At 40.2% G+C, this 16,373-nt stretch overlaps 1 protein-coding gene across 4 annotated transcripts in view; it reads right to left on the reverse strand.

The window, feature by feature from the left end:
- Nucleotides 1-16,054, reverse strand: part of erg (ETS transcription factor ERG) — a 116,697-nt gene extending 100,643 nt beyond the window's left edge. For 2 of the 4 annotated variants that reach the window (XM_047017134.1, XM_047017133.1), the window contains exon 1: nucleotides 15,767-16,053. The gene's annotated coding sequence lies outside the window, so the exon portion shown is untranslated. Of the gene's footprint in view, nucleotides 1-2,952; nucleotides 3,092-15,766 lie in introns of all 4 variants that reach the window. The other 2 variants (XM_047017131.1, XM_047017130.1) reach the window with 2 other exon arrangements.
- Between the last annotated feature and the right edge of the window lie 319 nt (nucleotides 16,055-16,373).

Here is a 16,373-nt window from a genome sequence, read left to right on the forward strand (position 1 = left end):
AGGCCCACGATGGTTGTGTCGTCAGCAAACTTAACGAGGAGGTTGGAGCTGTGCGTAGCCGCACAGTCGTGGGTGAACAAGGAGAACAGGAGAGGGCTGAGCACACAGCCCTGGGGGGTGCCTGTGTTGGTGATCAGTACAGATGAGGTGCGGTCACCGATTCTCACCACCTGTGGCCTCCCCGTCAGGAAGTGGAAGATCCACTTGCAGAGGGAGGTGCTTAGTCCCAGGTCCACAAGCTTGGAGACCAGTCTGGAGGGGATGATGGTGTTGAATGCAGAGCTGTAGTCAATGAACAGCATCCTCACATATGTATTGTTGCTAGTTTCCTCCAGGATCACAATGACTCTTATTGAGTGACTTGTTGCTCATGTAGGTTAGTTATAACGAAGTTAAGTCTTGTACTCGCTGTGAAATATTTTACTATTGATTGTTCTTCCACAGGTACAGTCCTGCACTTTTTGTGGTTCATGTTGTTTTAATTTGTAAACTTGTATAACTGCATGCTCTTATGGGTCTTCCCTTTTGGCACTTGTTTAGTTTTTAGTTTTTTTGTTATGATCAGTGACCTATGCTCTTTTGTAAAGCTCTCTCTTGGAAGTCGCTTTGGATAAAAGCGTCTGCTAAATGCATAAATGTAAATGTAAATGTTCAGTTACTGTACAAAAAAGTTAACTGTTTCTCCTATGGTAAGTGTTGTTAGATTCAGCCAAGGTTGAAACAGCTCTTATTCAATCATATTTTGGCATACCAAGGTGAAATTGTTCATGGTACTTCAGAGAGATGTCATCTTGAACCCTATTAGGTTTGAAAAAACATCAGTCAAAATTATATTAGATTTATTGACACAAATAAATTGAGGCAATATGTACATTTACATAAATACACCTCTTTCAGCCATTTTGTTTTTGATTCAATTGCCAATTGAGTCATTCCCAGGCATGGAATACACAAAGTTCAATAACTGGATAATAAAAAAAGCTGTTTCTCCAATGGCGAGCATTGTCAGATTTGGTCCAAGTTCAAACAGCTGTAATTCAGTCATATTTTTACATATCAAGTTGAAACTTTGCATGGTACTTCGGAGGCATGTCACCTTAAAGCCTATTAGGTTTGAAGCATCCTTCAAAAATACATTTGATTTAGTGACACAAACATATTGAGGCAATGTGGACATTTACATAAATACACCCCTTTCAGCCATTTTGTACTTGATTCAATTGCTTTACGTAACATTTCTCAATACGTCAATGATACATATCTGTACCAAATTTGAAGTCAATTAGACCTTTGGTTCAAGAGCAGAGGAATTTTGAATGTTTTCCAAAATTATCACAATACAGGAAAATCCATCCCGGCGGACCTATGGGTCAACGTGTCTTTTTTGTTCCTCGTGAAAAATTAGGCATGCACACCAAGTTTCAGAAAAATTGGAGCAATGGGGTGGAAATACCATCACTTTTATAATTGGACTTTTGGCCGTGGCCTGTGGCGCCCCCTATGGTCCGATGTGGCCCATATTTGGTGTGGGGGTACCCACTTGGATGAAGTATCAATGTGCCAAATTAGAAAATGTATGACCGGGGACTTTTTGAGATATTGGGGCGCAAGAAGAAGAAAAATAATAATAAGAAGAATAAGAATACCAACAATAACGATAGGTTCCTTCCTACTGGAGGAACCCTAATAATAATAATAAATATAGCTGCAAGTGGCGATGCGGGTTCCTCCGCAAAATGGCAAAATATTATAAAGATTTACATTGTAGAAGGTCCTACCGGAGGAACCCTAATAATACTAACAAAAACAATAGGTTGCCTCCTACTGGAGGAACCCTAATAATATCAACAATTCCAATAGGGTTCCTCCTGACGGAGGAATCCTAAAAAACATTCTACTCTCACCGACTAGAATGCCAACTTTTATATGTTTCTGGAAGGATTTATGGGGGATTTCTAGTCGTCCCAAAATCCTGCCCGCCTGCTCATGTAACCCTAGGTGTGAAGTGAGTGGCAGGCCTTAAGAGAACTACAGCTCCTACAGCAGCATGCCATTTCAGCCTGAGACACTTTTATGCACTGTTTACTTTACCTAAATAAAACTTTACAGAGAGCAAAAGACACCCCAAGACAAGGAGTAGAGTGGTAAATGACATCATAGGGTAATGGATTTTTAAGTGGCTAAGATTGAGATCAAGTATTACATTGAAAAATGGTGATTCAAAACATTAGCACTAGAAATCACATCAATATGTAAAATTCAGTGACCAATTGTGGGTTATGTAACAGACTTATTTTGTAATGGTTCAATTTCTTCTGACTCTATTACAGTCTTTACCAGCACTATGGCTTCCCATTCACATGTCTATCCCAGTGCTTTGCTCTGAGTCTGTCTGATAGAAAAACAGTTTACTGAACAGAGGATTTTTTAATTGATTTGATGCAAGATGCTACCTACAATGAAATGAATTGCATAAAAATATCTCTGGTTTGTCAAATAATTTTGGTATTACAGTTGGTGTTTTTCTAATGAAATGACGTCTCATAAATATGACCTCTAACCACCTTGTTAGATTTACTACCTGAGCTAAAGGGCATGGACAGCTAGTGGTCACAATGACTTCACCCTCTTGAGACATTCTCAACAATGCCATCATTAGAATATTGACCACAATTCTACATTTTAATGTTACATTAGCTTGAAAACAACAAAAGGAGGTTAATCCCTTCTCCCACTCATACTATCTTTGGCTATTTTAAAGCCCTATTTAAAGTCCTCGAGAAAGTCTCGCTAACCCACCCACATGCACATAAAACACCATTTGCGCGACCCTCTTTATAATTTATATGTCCTTTGAAAGATTTAAAAAGGATCTGGATTCATTTTGTCCCATGTGGCAAAGATCTCTGGTATTTGGAGTCATCTGTATCTAATTAATAATTTATTTCTTACTTTTCAAAAATGGTCCAGCATCTTGGAGCATGTCCCTATGTTGATTTACAGCAAAACGTACTGGAGAATTCACAGTCTGTTTGTCTGTCTGCAGGTCTGCCTGCATGCCTGCCTGCCTTTTTCTGGGAGAACTGTGTTTCTGCAAAAAAAAAGAGTATAACAGTCCTTATTAAAGTTTCAAGTTCAGCATGCTCAGCGGGAGAAACCAACCCAAAGCAATAGAACGGGTGGTCTTATCAGAGAGTACTCTAATAGTCCTTAAAGAATTGCACTACTTAGCATATTTTCAGCAAATTAGGCACATATGGTTGTCAAGAAAGGTTGGCTTACACACACACCCCGCAGCAGACAGACACGCACAGGCACTCTCAGTTGTTGGCTCACTCTTCAATTGTGTAGACCAGAGGTGTTTGCCACACAACACAAGTGTAAGGCCCTGATGGTGCTCTGAAGCGACAAACATCATTTAGGATAATTTTCCTCTGCTACTTTGATTGTATGTGGGAAGTCCTGGAAGCAATCTTGCAACAGATTGCTTTCTCTTGTTCTTGTTTGCTTTTCAAGCTGTAGAATCATCATCCCCTTTAAAATAGAACATGCTGATGCAGTGAACACAACAAACACATGTATAATGAGCACCAATAACTTTGGCTGCTCTGGCTTTCCAGCCATACTACGACATTGTGTCGTTCTAAAGCCTAACCTGCTATCCCCACACATGCCTGCGGCCTGATGGCTTCTGTGGTGACATCCACATACAATCTAAAAACAGACAGGGAATCCAGGCTACACACTCCCCTATGGACCACTAACCACGCAACAAATTTCACTATCTCTTTATCAAGTATTGGAGAAGAGACAAAGAATGTAATTGTTGCACTGAGTCTAATTAAAACATAGACCGTTCCTTGTCACTAACCCCTGAAACACTGTTACCTGTGTTTATTGGTTCATAATTGTTTGCTGTACTTATTATGTACAACAGTGTTTGTATGTTACATCAAGTCTCTCCTGCAGCCTTACACCCCCACCCGCCACCTACGGTCTTCTTCAGACAACCGCCTGGTGGTCCCACCTCTCAAGACCGCCCGGTCCCAGCACAAGCTCTTCTCCTGCCTGGCACCCCAGTGGTGGAATCAACTCCCCACCTCCATCAGAGACACGGACTGTCTCTCCACCTTCAAGAGAAGGCTCAAGACGCACTTGTTCCGGGAGTACAATGGTACTTAGGAATGGTTTGCTGAACCCAACGCTAGTCTCCTCAAGGATCACAATGACTCTTGCTTAGACTGTTGCTCTTGTTGGTTAGTGGTAGCTGGTTTAAACTGTTGTATTCTATTTTAGTTAATCCTATTTTTATTGCTTTTCTACAGGTACACCTGCACTCAGAGATTAATGTTGTGTAATTTAACTTGTTTAACTACATGCTCTTATGGTTTATTCCCTTTGGCACTATTTTTTGGTTGTTCACAATATGTACTTCTTGTTTTTGACTACCCGCAATGCTGTGGGGCTATCTTGTTGTTATTATCAGTGACCTATGCACTTTGTAAAGCTCTCTCTTGGAAGTCGCTTTGGATAAAAGCGTCTGCTAAATGAATAAATGTAAATGTAATGTAATGTAAATGTTGCTTTGGATTAAAGATTCTGCAAAATAAATAGAACGTTGTGCAAAATGTTATTTTTATTGGTTAGATTGTGTGCTTTAATGGTTAAAGTGTGAGTGGAGATGACAGACTAAGGTGACCAATACCAGACATGAATTTACAGGCCATTTGTGTTTCTGTTAATTATACAGTACGTCTTTCCATCTTTTGGCATATTTTTTATTGTATTGCTGACTTTCTATAGCAACCTTCATACACACCGACTGACCTACCCTACTATTGACACACCCACCTCCATTTTCTATCATTATTTCTGTGGGGTCAGATGGCTGAGCGATTAGGGAATCGGGCTACCAATCTGAAGGTTGCCGGTTCAATTTCTGGCCATGCCAAATGCTGTTGTGTCCCTGGGCAAGGCACTTCACCCTACTTTCCTTGGGGGAATGTCCCTGTACTTACTGTAAGTTGCTCTGGATAAGAGCGTCTGCTAAATGTAATGTAAATGTCTAAGACAGTGGCGAAAATCTGCTATCATTTTTTTGGGGGGGGGGCAATTATATGACATTTTCTCAAGAGCAATTCCTGAGGGGACACCAAAATTACTGCTGTAACACACGCCTAAATTGTAATATGTTAAAGGTATATGATTAATATTATATAAATTTACTTATGTTTACAGTGATTTATTGGGGGGGACAAATGCTCTTTTTCCCAGGATGGGGGGGTCATTCTAGCCTGGCTGCCAGCCCAACTTCTCCCCGCCCCCAAAAAAATTTGGTCGGGAAGTTGGTTTACATTTACATTTACATTTATTCATTTAGCAGACGCTTTTATCCAAAGCGACTTCCAAGAGAGAGCTTCACAAAGTGCATAGGTCACTGATAATAACAACAAGATAGCCCCACAGCATTGCGGGTAGTCAAAAACAAGAAGTACATATTGTGAACAACCAAAAAATAGTGCTAAATGGAAGAAACCATAAGAGCATGTAGTTAAACAAGTTAAAATTACACAACATTAATCTCTAAGTGCAGGTGTACCTGTAGGAAAGCAATAAAAATAGGATTAACTAAAAAAAGAATACAACAGTTTAAATCAGCTACCACTAACCAACAAGAGCAACAGTCTAAGCAAGAGTCATTGTGAACCTTGAGGAAACTAGCGTTGGGTTCAGCAAACCATTCCTAAGTACCATTGTACTCCCGGAACAAGTTCGTCTTGAGCCTTCTCTTGAAGGTGGAGAGACAGTCCGTGTCTCTGATGGAGGTGGGGAGTTGATTCCACCACTGGGGTGCCAGGCAGGAGAAGAGCTTGTGCTGGGACCGGGCGGTCTTGAGAGGTGGGACCACCAGGCGGTTGTCTGAAGAAGACCGTAGGTGGCGGGTGGGGGTGTAAGGCTGCAGGAGAGACTTGATGTAGTCGGGCGCAGTCCCGTTCACTGCTCGGAAGGTCAGTACCAGGGTCTTGAATCTGATGCGGGCCGTTATGGGTAGCCAGTGGAGGGAGATGAGGAGCGGGGTAACGTGGGAGCGTCTGGGTAGATTGTAGACCAGACGGGCTGCTGCGTTCTGAATTCTCTGAAGAGGGCGGGTTGCGCATGATGGGAGACCGGCGAGCAGCGAGTTGCAGTAATCCAACTTGGAGAGGACAAGTGCTTGGACAAGCAGCTGGGTGGAGTGCTCAGACAGGTATCTCCTGATCTTCCGGATGTTGTAGAGGGTGAATCTACACAACCGGGAGACCGCAGCAATGTGGGCCGTGAGGGAGAGCTCGTCATCCATGGTAACCTGGCAGAGGATGAGGGGGTCACCGTCGCAGATCCCAGGTTGATTGAGAAGTCATGGGAGATGGAGGGTTTGGCCGGGATGATGAGAAGTTCCGTTTTGGCAAGGTTCAGATTCTGGAGGGTCTCGTATTGGGGACCAACTACAGAAAACCAGAATCTGGGCGAACCAATTAAATTGCCAGGGCGGGCTTTATACGATGATGGACAGATGATCAACAGTAACGTAATCACCCACGTCACAAAAGAACGCTGAAGTTGAATTCGTTTTGAACAAACATGGCTACCGCTGGAGATCTGGGATGTTATGATTCTGCCATCGAGTCTGTTTTAGAAGACATCGACAGCGCATTAATTTTGAAAGAGGAACAGAGAGACGCAATCAAGGCATTTGTCGATGGAAAATATGTTTTTGCCGTCCTTCCTACGGGATTCGGTAAAAGTTTAATTTATCAGCTGGCCCCAATGGAGTTGTAATGCTAAACGGAGAACTTGTTCGTATATGCATTGCCCTTTATTGTTTCGCTCAAAAAGGTTGACCGTGTGAACAAGTACTCTCCCTACCCTTAAATTAATTTTACAACACCGGCAAAAATCGTTTGTATTCATTCTTCAAGCATACTTCAAGACTGCTTGTAGTTTAGTTCTGTTGACAACAACTATGCGGTGCTTAACATACGTCACATACTCTGATTGGTTGTAGATCTATCCAATTGGGCGAAGAGGCATTTGTTTTCTGGCTCGTTTGAAACACGCCCTGTAGTCAAAGCCCAACGGAGAGTTCTCAGACTCATATTCTGACTAGAATTATGAGTATGACAACGTCAGGCAAGGGTCATTCCCCCCTGTCCCTACCGGGATTTCTGCTTATGGTCTAATAATTTATTCTTACTTTACCTACACACCTGCCAAGTGACCGATAACCCTACTTACCCACCCTCATAGCATCCTAAGCACATCTTTTAGACTTTCCATCTTTCTACAGGGGTCTATCTGACAGCCAGTCTAACTGTATTTCTCTGGCTGACTCCCTGTCTCCACACTTCCACAGCAGAGGCGGCTGCTGGTCTTTCAAAGAGGGGAAGCTCATTTTCGGCCTAAATCCTAAAAACGTTCCATTTATTTGGCTAGTTCACTGGCTAGTTAGGAGGCAGATGGCTGAGCGGTGAGGGAGTCGGGCTAGTAATCGGAAGGTTGCCGGATCGATTCCCCGCCCCGCCAAATGACGTTGTGTCCTTGGGCAAGGCACTTCACCCTACTTGCCTCGGGGGGAATGTCCCTGTACTTACTGTAAGTCGCTCTGGATAAGAGCGTCTGCTAAATGACTAAATGTAAATGTAGTTCACCCCTACGACACTAGCCTAACTTACTGAATGAATTAATGAACGATCTAACAAAACAATATTTATCTCGAAGGAGGAAATGTGGAAATGAGGTTAAACTGAAACAAGGAACGTGGTGTATAATTTTATGAAATGTATTATGAAAATCGGTTAGAAATTTCGCCAAGCAAATACACAGAAATAGGTTTCTGCAGTTTGTCTTTCAACTACAGTTGCAAAATCCGTGATGGGACTGAGGTTCAATAGCTTCGATTACTTTTTATAGTACAAAAATACTGTCAGTCAAAAGGAGATGCATTCTTTTGACAGACGCTCCAATCATCTTGCGGAAGCCCAGCATCCAGGCCAGCCCACTCTTCCATTCACACCCAGAGACACTGAGCGTCCAGGGCGGGACATAATCGCATTTATCCAATGACCGTATAGTTTCGAAGCACTGAAAAAAACTGTTCAAAGCAGCTCCACGGAAGTCCATGGAAGTTGAGCTTCAACAGGGAAATGCACGGTGGCACTACGGGAATGTATGAGAAGGAAATCAGTCAGTCGACCTGCTAATATACAGTGCCCTCCAAAAGTATTGGAACAGTGAGGCCAATTCCTTTATTTTTGCTGTAGACTGAAAACATTTGGGCTTGACATCAAACGATGAATGTGAAACCAGAGATCAACGTTTCAGCTTTTATTTCCAGGTATTTACATCAGGATCTGATGCACAAATTAGAAAATATCACCTTTTTGTTCGAACCCACCCATTTGTCATGTGAGCAAAAGTATTGGAACATGTGACTGACAGGTGTGTTTTGTTGCCCAGGTGTGTCCTATTACATACATTATTCAATCAATAAATACCACTGAATGTCTACACTCAGGTTCAGATTGGGTAAGATAGGTTTTGTCTATGCAGACTGTATTCAGAGGTGAAAACAACATGAAAACCAGAGCGCTGTCTTTGGGTGAAAAACAAGCAATTGTGAGTCTTAGAGAAGATGGAAAATCAATCAGAGCCATTGCAGAAACATTGGCCATAGCCAGTACAACCATTTGGAATGTCCTGAAGAAGAAGAAAACTACTGGTGTACTAAGTAACAGACGTCGAACAGGTAGACCAAGGAAAACATCAGCAGTTGATGACAGAAACATTGTGAGAGCTGTAAAGAAAGACCCTAAAACAACTGTTAGTGAGATCAGCAACAACCTCCAGATGGCAGGAGTGAAGGTATCACTATCTACTGTTCGCAGAAGACTTCATAAACAAAAGTACAAGGGCTACACCAGAAGATGCAAACCACTCATTAGCAAGAAGAATAGGAAGGCCAAGCTGGAATTTGCCAAAAAGTACAGAGATGAACCTCAAAAATTCTGGGACAAAGTTTTATGGACTGATGAGACAAAGATTAACTTTTACCAAAGTGATGGAAAGGCTAAAGTTTGGAGAAAGAAAGGAACTGCTCATGATCCCAAACACACAAGCTCATCTGTGAAACACGGTGGAGGTAATGTCATGGCTTGGGCTTGCATGGCTTCTTCTGGGACGGGCTCATTAATCTTCATTGAGGATGTAACACATGATGGCAGCAGCAAAATGAACTCGGAAGTCTACAGAAACATTTTGTCTGCCAATTTAAGGAAAGATGCAACCAAACTGATTGGCAGAGCCTTCATCATGCAGCAAGATAACGACCCAAAACACACTGCCAAAACAACAAAGGAGTTCATCAGGGGCAAGAAATGGAAGGTATTAGACTGGCCAAGTCAATCTCCAGACTTAAACCCTATAGAGCATGCATTTTACCTGCTTAAGAGGAGACTGAAGGGAGGAACCCCACAAAACAAACAACAACTGAAAGAGGCTGCAGTGAAAGCCTGGGAAAGCATCAAAAAGGAAGAATGCAAAAGTTTGGTGACGTCAATGGGTCACAGACTTGCTGCAGTTATTGAAAGCAAAGGATTTGCAACTAAATATTAAGTCTTATTCACTTAAATATGTTTCTATGTCATTGAGTGGGGTTGTTATGTAATGTTAGGCAATAGTATAAAAAAGGGACTTTGATTGTGAAGGAGGAAAACATTGCGAACAGAGTGGAGACAATAAAGTATGGCCGGGTTGTGCCAAAAATCAACTTCCTGACTAAATCTAACTCCCTTGCTTGTGAACGTGCACACACTGTTTCTGCATAGCTGCGACTGGCTTGCTTGTGGAGTTACTGTGCTATTCACTGTTCTAACTGTTCTTAATTTTTTATTATAATTTTTTTTATTATTTTATTAAGACAACATTTTGTTGTTGGTTGTTGTAGTAGTGTAAGTCGCTCTGGATAAGAGCGTCTGCTAAATGACTAAATGTAAATGTAGTGTAATCTTATACGTCTATAAATACGTTTGTTTATACAAAGTAGGCCTATACGCTCTTATCGCCCCACGTCTTATATTTGAAAGCACGTTTATCATCTAGCCAATATATTTATAGATAGCTATATTGAGACCTACGTGTTGCACATTCAACAAGCCACTCAAATGGAATCTAAATCTGTCTTAATTCTGTTTATTTTATAAAGGATTTACAACAGATAATGACATAAATTGTATTTAACAAAGAAAATAACTGAAACAGGGGCAGACGAGGTACATGAACAATAAATGGAAGGATTCAAGTGCCTATTCCAAAAAGCGCAATCTACTGGTCAACATGAGCTGCCAAAATGATACAGACCGTAAAGTCTCAAAATAGGGTGGTGGTGGGGGGGTGATCTTATGCAGGCACCAAACACTATTTATATACAGTCATCTATAAATAGGAATATTGTCTAGATGATAAACTTAACGCACTTTCAAATTTAAGATATGCGGAAATAAGGCGTATACATTGTATAAACAAATTTATTTATAGACGAATAAGCTTGAGAAAAATGCACATTATATGTGTTGCCACAATTCTTTTCTATAACTAACAACAACCAAATTTTGTCTTAAAGGACTCCGATGAGAAAATAAAATTCTGTAAAAACAGCGAAACATTGGCTAAATTGATTACGAAGTGAATCAAAAGGCTTGAGCAACATAGGTTCTGGACTGAGCTTGGGTTTTATATATATTGTATATATATTGTCATTTTTATTTATATTGGGAAACCACAAAGACTGTGGCTCGAGATATAGCAAAGACGGCGGCTTGTGTGTTCTGGATTACCGCAAAGACTGTGTAACTTGTGTTCAGAACTGTTTTATAAATTTTATTACTTATAATATTGTTTTTATTGATTTTATGTAAAGCACCTTGAGCTGCAATTCTTGTATGAAATGTGCTATATAAATAAAGTCTTATTATTATTATTATTATTATTACTATAGCAAACTCCACAAGCAAAATTTTCTTTACAACACCGGCCAAATAGAGGACTCATGGAGCCCAATAGTCTCAGTCTATCTGTGTCTCTAATTATTATAATTTATAAGCCTTATATGAAAAAATACAGGGTGACAAAACACACATATCTATGAAGAGTCAAGACAGCAGTTCGAAGACATAAAAAAAAATCTTTACTGGGGTCAAATGACACTTTTAGTGTTGGGTGTATATACTTTGTATATGTAATATAGCCTGTGTGTACAATACTAGATGCTTGATAGACCAAAGACAATTGCAAATGCTCAATAACATTTAAGACAGTGGCAAAGTTAGAAATTAAGTGCAACTTACCTGGACAACTTAAAGGTCTGAATAATTTTGGTAGCTCATGTTGACCAGTAGACTGTGCCACAAAAGGTATTTCTAACCCTCAAAATAGTGAAGGAGGGGAGGGGGGCATATCTTCGGCAGGCACCAAACACTATTTATATACAGCTGATTAATTAAGTATGAGTGTTGAACTAATGAGTATTCCAATCATTTAGGCAAGAACTCAGACTGTCATTGGTAGATCGCTTCAGAACAGTTAACAACAAGGTCCAACTTTAGATCTTTAGACCTATAGAACCCTCCCACAGAATAAACCAGACCACGGTACTGTGTGGTATATGAAATAGCAGGGATACATTGGCAGCTCACATATCTCTATGTTTCCAAACCAATCTAATAGAACACGTCCACCTTTCAGCACTCACATCTGGATCAAGATAACCTGTACCATAAATGCACTAATGCTGCCGGTCAACGAGGTGAGTCCAAAAGGGTGTGGGCGGTGAAATTGTGATTACTTGCAGGTGTAGCTCTCCCTCATGTACTAGTTCACGCACTCACTTACTTACGCGAAGTACATTACACATCTATGACTGGACTTGTTGACCTTTCTTTCTTTTTTTTCTTAAAAAAAGAAAAGATTTTTTCTTAATCTTGCCATCGTCTCAGTGACAGCCATATACATATTTTTTTTATAATGCTGATGATTTCAATCTATTAGCAGCTGTATGAGTACATCTTGCGTAAATATCAATGTCCATATTTTCTCTTTGTGCGACATTGAGCAACTTGCAAGTTTGACCTTTGACATTGATATCAGAGTTAAGAATGGGGCAGAATTCAAGGGCAGACCTCAAAGCTCTATTGGCTTTGCGGATCATGTACATGTTGCAACGTTGGCAGCTACATTGGTACAAGTTGTGAAAGCTACATTGGTCAAATCTACTGTGGCATTTTGATAGTCAGGACAGGAGGCCATATTCAGAATTTTGATGCAGTTGAACTTGATAATCACAAATATGCAAGCTTTGAATGAATGTTGTACCAATAGCAACAAAAAAGATAAAGAAACCATACCTCAAAATTGGTGTCCTAAAAAAAAATTGACATCACTTTTTAGTGTCTTTAGTATCGTTTGGTAGCTGCCCTAAAACAGCAGTGATAACTGGCCCGTAGACTAGTTAGCCCACGGTTATAGATCCAGCAGTTAGCAGCTTTACCTGCCATTTAAAAGATTTAATGGGCGAGGAGCGACCTGTAAAGGATACTTCTTAACTCCTCGAGCAAGCCGTAATCGTAGTAAAGCTCTGGCCCCTCTGGGGTGCACGCAATCAGCCACAACGCAGCACCGGGTAGGAAATCTAAAATTAGGTTTTACTACCTATAATGGAAAATTTACAGGATTGTTTAATTTGCAGTCTCTAGGCGAAGAAACAGCAGCTTGTGAAAAAACAAAACAGAGAGGCGCGGGTCACTCCGTGTTCGTCTGGATGTTTGCTAGATGGGCAAGATTGTTAAGAGGGCATCGGTGTGTTTAATATAACTTACTGGGGGTTGCAAAGCTGGCATGAATGTGTGTTACGGATATAAACGCATATACACACACTCCACATGTTCATGCTTACCCACACACAAACGTTTTAAATTAGGCGGCCAGGCCTGAGTGTTGAATGTGTGCTGGCCAAGTGTGGGGTTTACCAGCTCATTCCTTACCGCTGGTTCAGCCAAGCCTGGTCTTTATGATTGTCTAAAGCACCATTTCTCCACTTTTATACGGAAGCCGCTCACATTCTGATGTGTCACAGTGAATTTAGTAATGGCTGCAACACTGCTGCTGCTTTACTTTACAAACATCTAGTGTTGATTCAAGTGTGTGTGTCTGTTCTCACAACAACAAAAAACACTAACACACAGTACAGTGCTTTGACTGCATCTCTGGCTGTGAGGATCCACTTTGGACTGACAGCAGTGACAATGTGCTGTCTGTGTTCTCACTCTCTCTCTCTCTCTCTCTCTCTCCCTCTCTCTCACACACACACGCACACAGAAACATAATAATCCATGAGTATTCACACATGATCCCACACACTACTGACTTGTCATGTTTTCTTTAAATGTATCATAGGTCCTTCCCATTGGCAGAGTCAGTGAAAAGCATGAGAATACTTGAACATTCAAAAACCATATTTGTAACGAATACTGTTTTCATGTTTCTATATCAAACAAATGGCTCATTGTAAACTAAGACAATTACAAATAAAACCATACATTAAAGTATTTATACTCTTCTTTTTAAATTCAATGTTGGCTGACCGTGTGTGTCCATCTAACTTGGTAAGTGATTGTAGCACAGTTGACTTGTTGACTGAGGACACGCCCTCTCTCCCAAATACAAACTACAGCAGAGTCAGCTTTCAAAAGTTCTCCTGGTGTTGTCTAGGTGTTATCTAGGTTGGTTCAACCCCATCAGACTCAGTCCACATTTCACAAATCAAACTCCTCAGTTCCCTTCCTCTGCTGAGTCTGATACAATCTGGTGTGTGTGCACTCCATTCTGACCAACAGAGAGCACTGCTGTAATCAGCACTGGAAGGCTCAATCCAACTCTATACACAAGGATGTTTAAGAAATGCAGTGCATCTTCTTAAGAGCTGTTCATAGTATCTAAAAAACGATTGTATAGCAAGTGGTTAGGGGTTATATGTGACGAGGCAAGTTGAAAATGTATGTGGTCAACTGTCCTTACCAGGCACAGAGACATTTATCTAAGAATGTAGAAAAATATGCACACCTTTAACAATAAATATTGTTAACGTAACACCACTCACACTCTTTAAGTATCAAGTTAGAAATTATGTACTGTAGGTGTGAATGAAAAAGATTATGCTATATGAACTTTGTAAGATCACTTCTTTCAGACAAAAGAAAAACAGCTGAAGGGAAACTTTTCAGTCAAAATCTAATATAGAAAATGCGACACTCGATACGGAAAAGACCTGGCAACCCAACATCAAATGTTGCCTTTGGAATGGTGATGTACATTTTGATATGACAGAGGAGCAAACCAGATGTTGCAAAAATGATCCTCACCACATAAATCACTGGGACATGAGCTTACCAAACAGAAGCAAACTGTTTAATTATGCCTGCAAAGTCAAATCAATGACACAAACATTCTTGTTTATTGGCAAAATGTTGAAGGAGAGGTATTGTGACACAGCACAGTAATTAATACATAATTTGTCAAATGTAAAAACAAAAATAATCTCCCCCCAAAAAATTGGGGCATAGAAAGTAACCATGGCCACAATTTATACTAACTAAAATGTTTACTTACAATCAAACAATGTGATTATTTATTTACCAAACATTACAGGTCTACTGCCACACTTAACTGCCACACTCATAGTAGCTCAGAAGAATAATGTGATACTCAAATGTCAATATCAGTAGTGCTAAAAATGGCAAATTATATTAGTAAATTATATTCTGTTTTAATTTTGTCCACAATTATTGAAGTTTTTGATCTTCAGACTATTATGTTATCAATTTAAACATTCCATTACACTGCAGGTAGTCTGGCCTATAATGTACTCAAAGTTGCCATACTCTCAGAATGCTTGAAGTGACAGAACTACTATCTTCTGGAAGATTTAGCCAAATGTTATTGCTAATATAGAATAACTATGATGTAACAGAGAGAAGATGGTAGCTTTGTTAAAATAATTGTTTAGTGTTGATTAACAATAAATGGCTCTCACAGCAAAACAACCTAGCTGGTGTGAGGCTAGGTAGTATCAAACTAATTATATGAATATTGAGGGAATGTATGGCTGAGTGGGAAATGGGTGGGGAAATATGCGCCCAAAACAAGTAAATGTGAAAGTGAACTAACTCAATTACTCAACTAAATGACCAAAAGAGTGTAACTGCAAGTCGGTGTTTATAACTATTTATTGTACTGATATCGTGTAGCCTACTTCAAAAGTTGTGCACGTAGCCTACCTCCATCCCTCAAATATAGTATCAATGGCAAATAGTTACAAGTAAATATCTTAATTTTAACACATTAGACTGACTGTTTCACTACGTGTTTATGACTCGTCGACTATTTTACCCCCATGGCATACTTGAAATGTGTCTTAACAAAGAATCCATGTGCGCGTATACAGTATAGGCTACTGTCAGCTGTCCATCACAGAAGAACCTCCAAATAGCCATAGGACCAGCAATAGCGTCACATTACCTCGTTATTTGTCTTCATACCAGCCATCCTGTCACCAGATCTAGCCTATATCAAAGGGATCCGTTCTGAAGAACATGTGCATGCAGTTTAAGTGAACAAAGCGACGTTATATACATTCATCAACTTTTTAAAGTTAAGTTGTAACAACAATTTGACTTACGGTTCGGTATTATACTGTGTTGTCGATGCTGGTGATGAAGTTGTCGAAAAGGTGCAGGAAAAAAGAAATAGGCGTCCGTTTTCTTGTATGGTGAACTGCTTTGTTAACCTACGTCGCCGGTCGCCAGGCGGCATCTGCTAAAAACTATACCTCACAAGAAAACAGACCCCTAATACAAAACGCAACTATTAAATGTGCGCACACGAGAGAGCAAGTGAGAAAGTGAGAGAGAGAGATTTCCTTATGAATGTGTTCAAATTCTGTTCTATTTGAGGTCAGCTGTCAACTTGGGGGTAGCATCAATTTAAGAGCTAACACTCGGCAAAGTGCTTTATTCCTAAATTGCCACACATTGATTAATCCCCAATTAAATGTAGGGAGATAATAATGAATCCTTGGTCATAGCTGTGTGATCTGTGTCCCTTTTTTCTTCTTTTTGTTATTCAGTTTTTTTTTACCATAGCAGCTGATGGCTTCGAATGTGCATATTGTATATTCTATCAGAAGAACAGTGGGACAGCTTGTCTATTGCAGAATCCTTTTGGGAAGCTTTCATACAAACACTTTATTGATGTAGTTTAGAGATCTCAGAATACCAGTAGAAATG

This window comes from Hypomesus transpacificus, unplaced genomic scaffold (assembly GCF_021917145.1).
Source record: "Hypomesus transpacificus isolate Combined female unplaced genomic scaffold, fHypTra1 scaffold_48, whole genome shotgun sequence".
In the NCBI taxonomy this organism is placed as follows: domain Eukaryota; kingdom Metazoa; phylum Chordata; class Actinopteri; order Osmeriformes; family Osmeridae; genus Hypomesus; species Hypomesus transpacificus.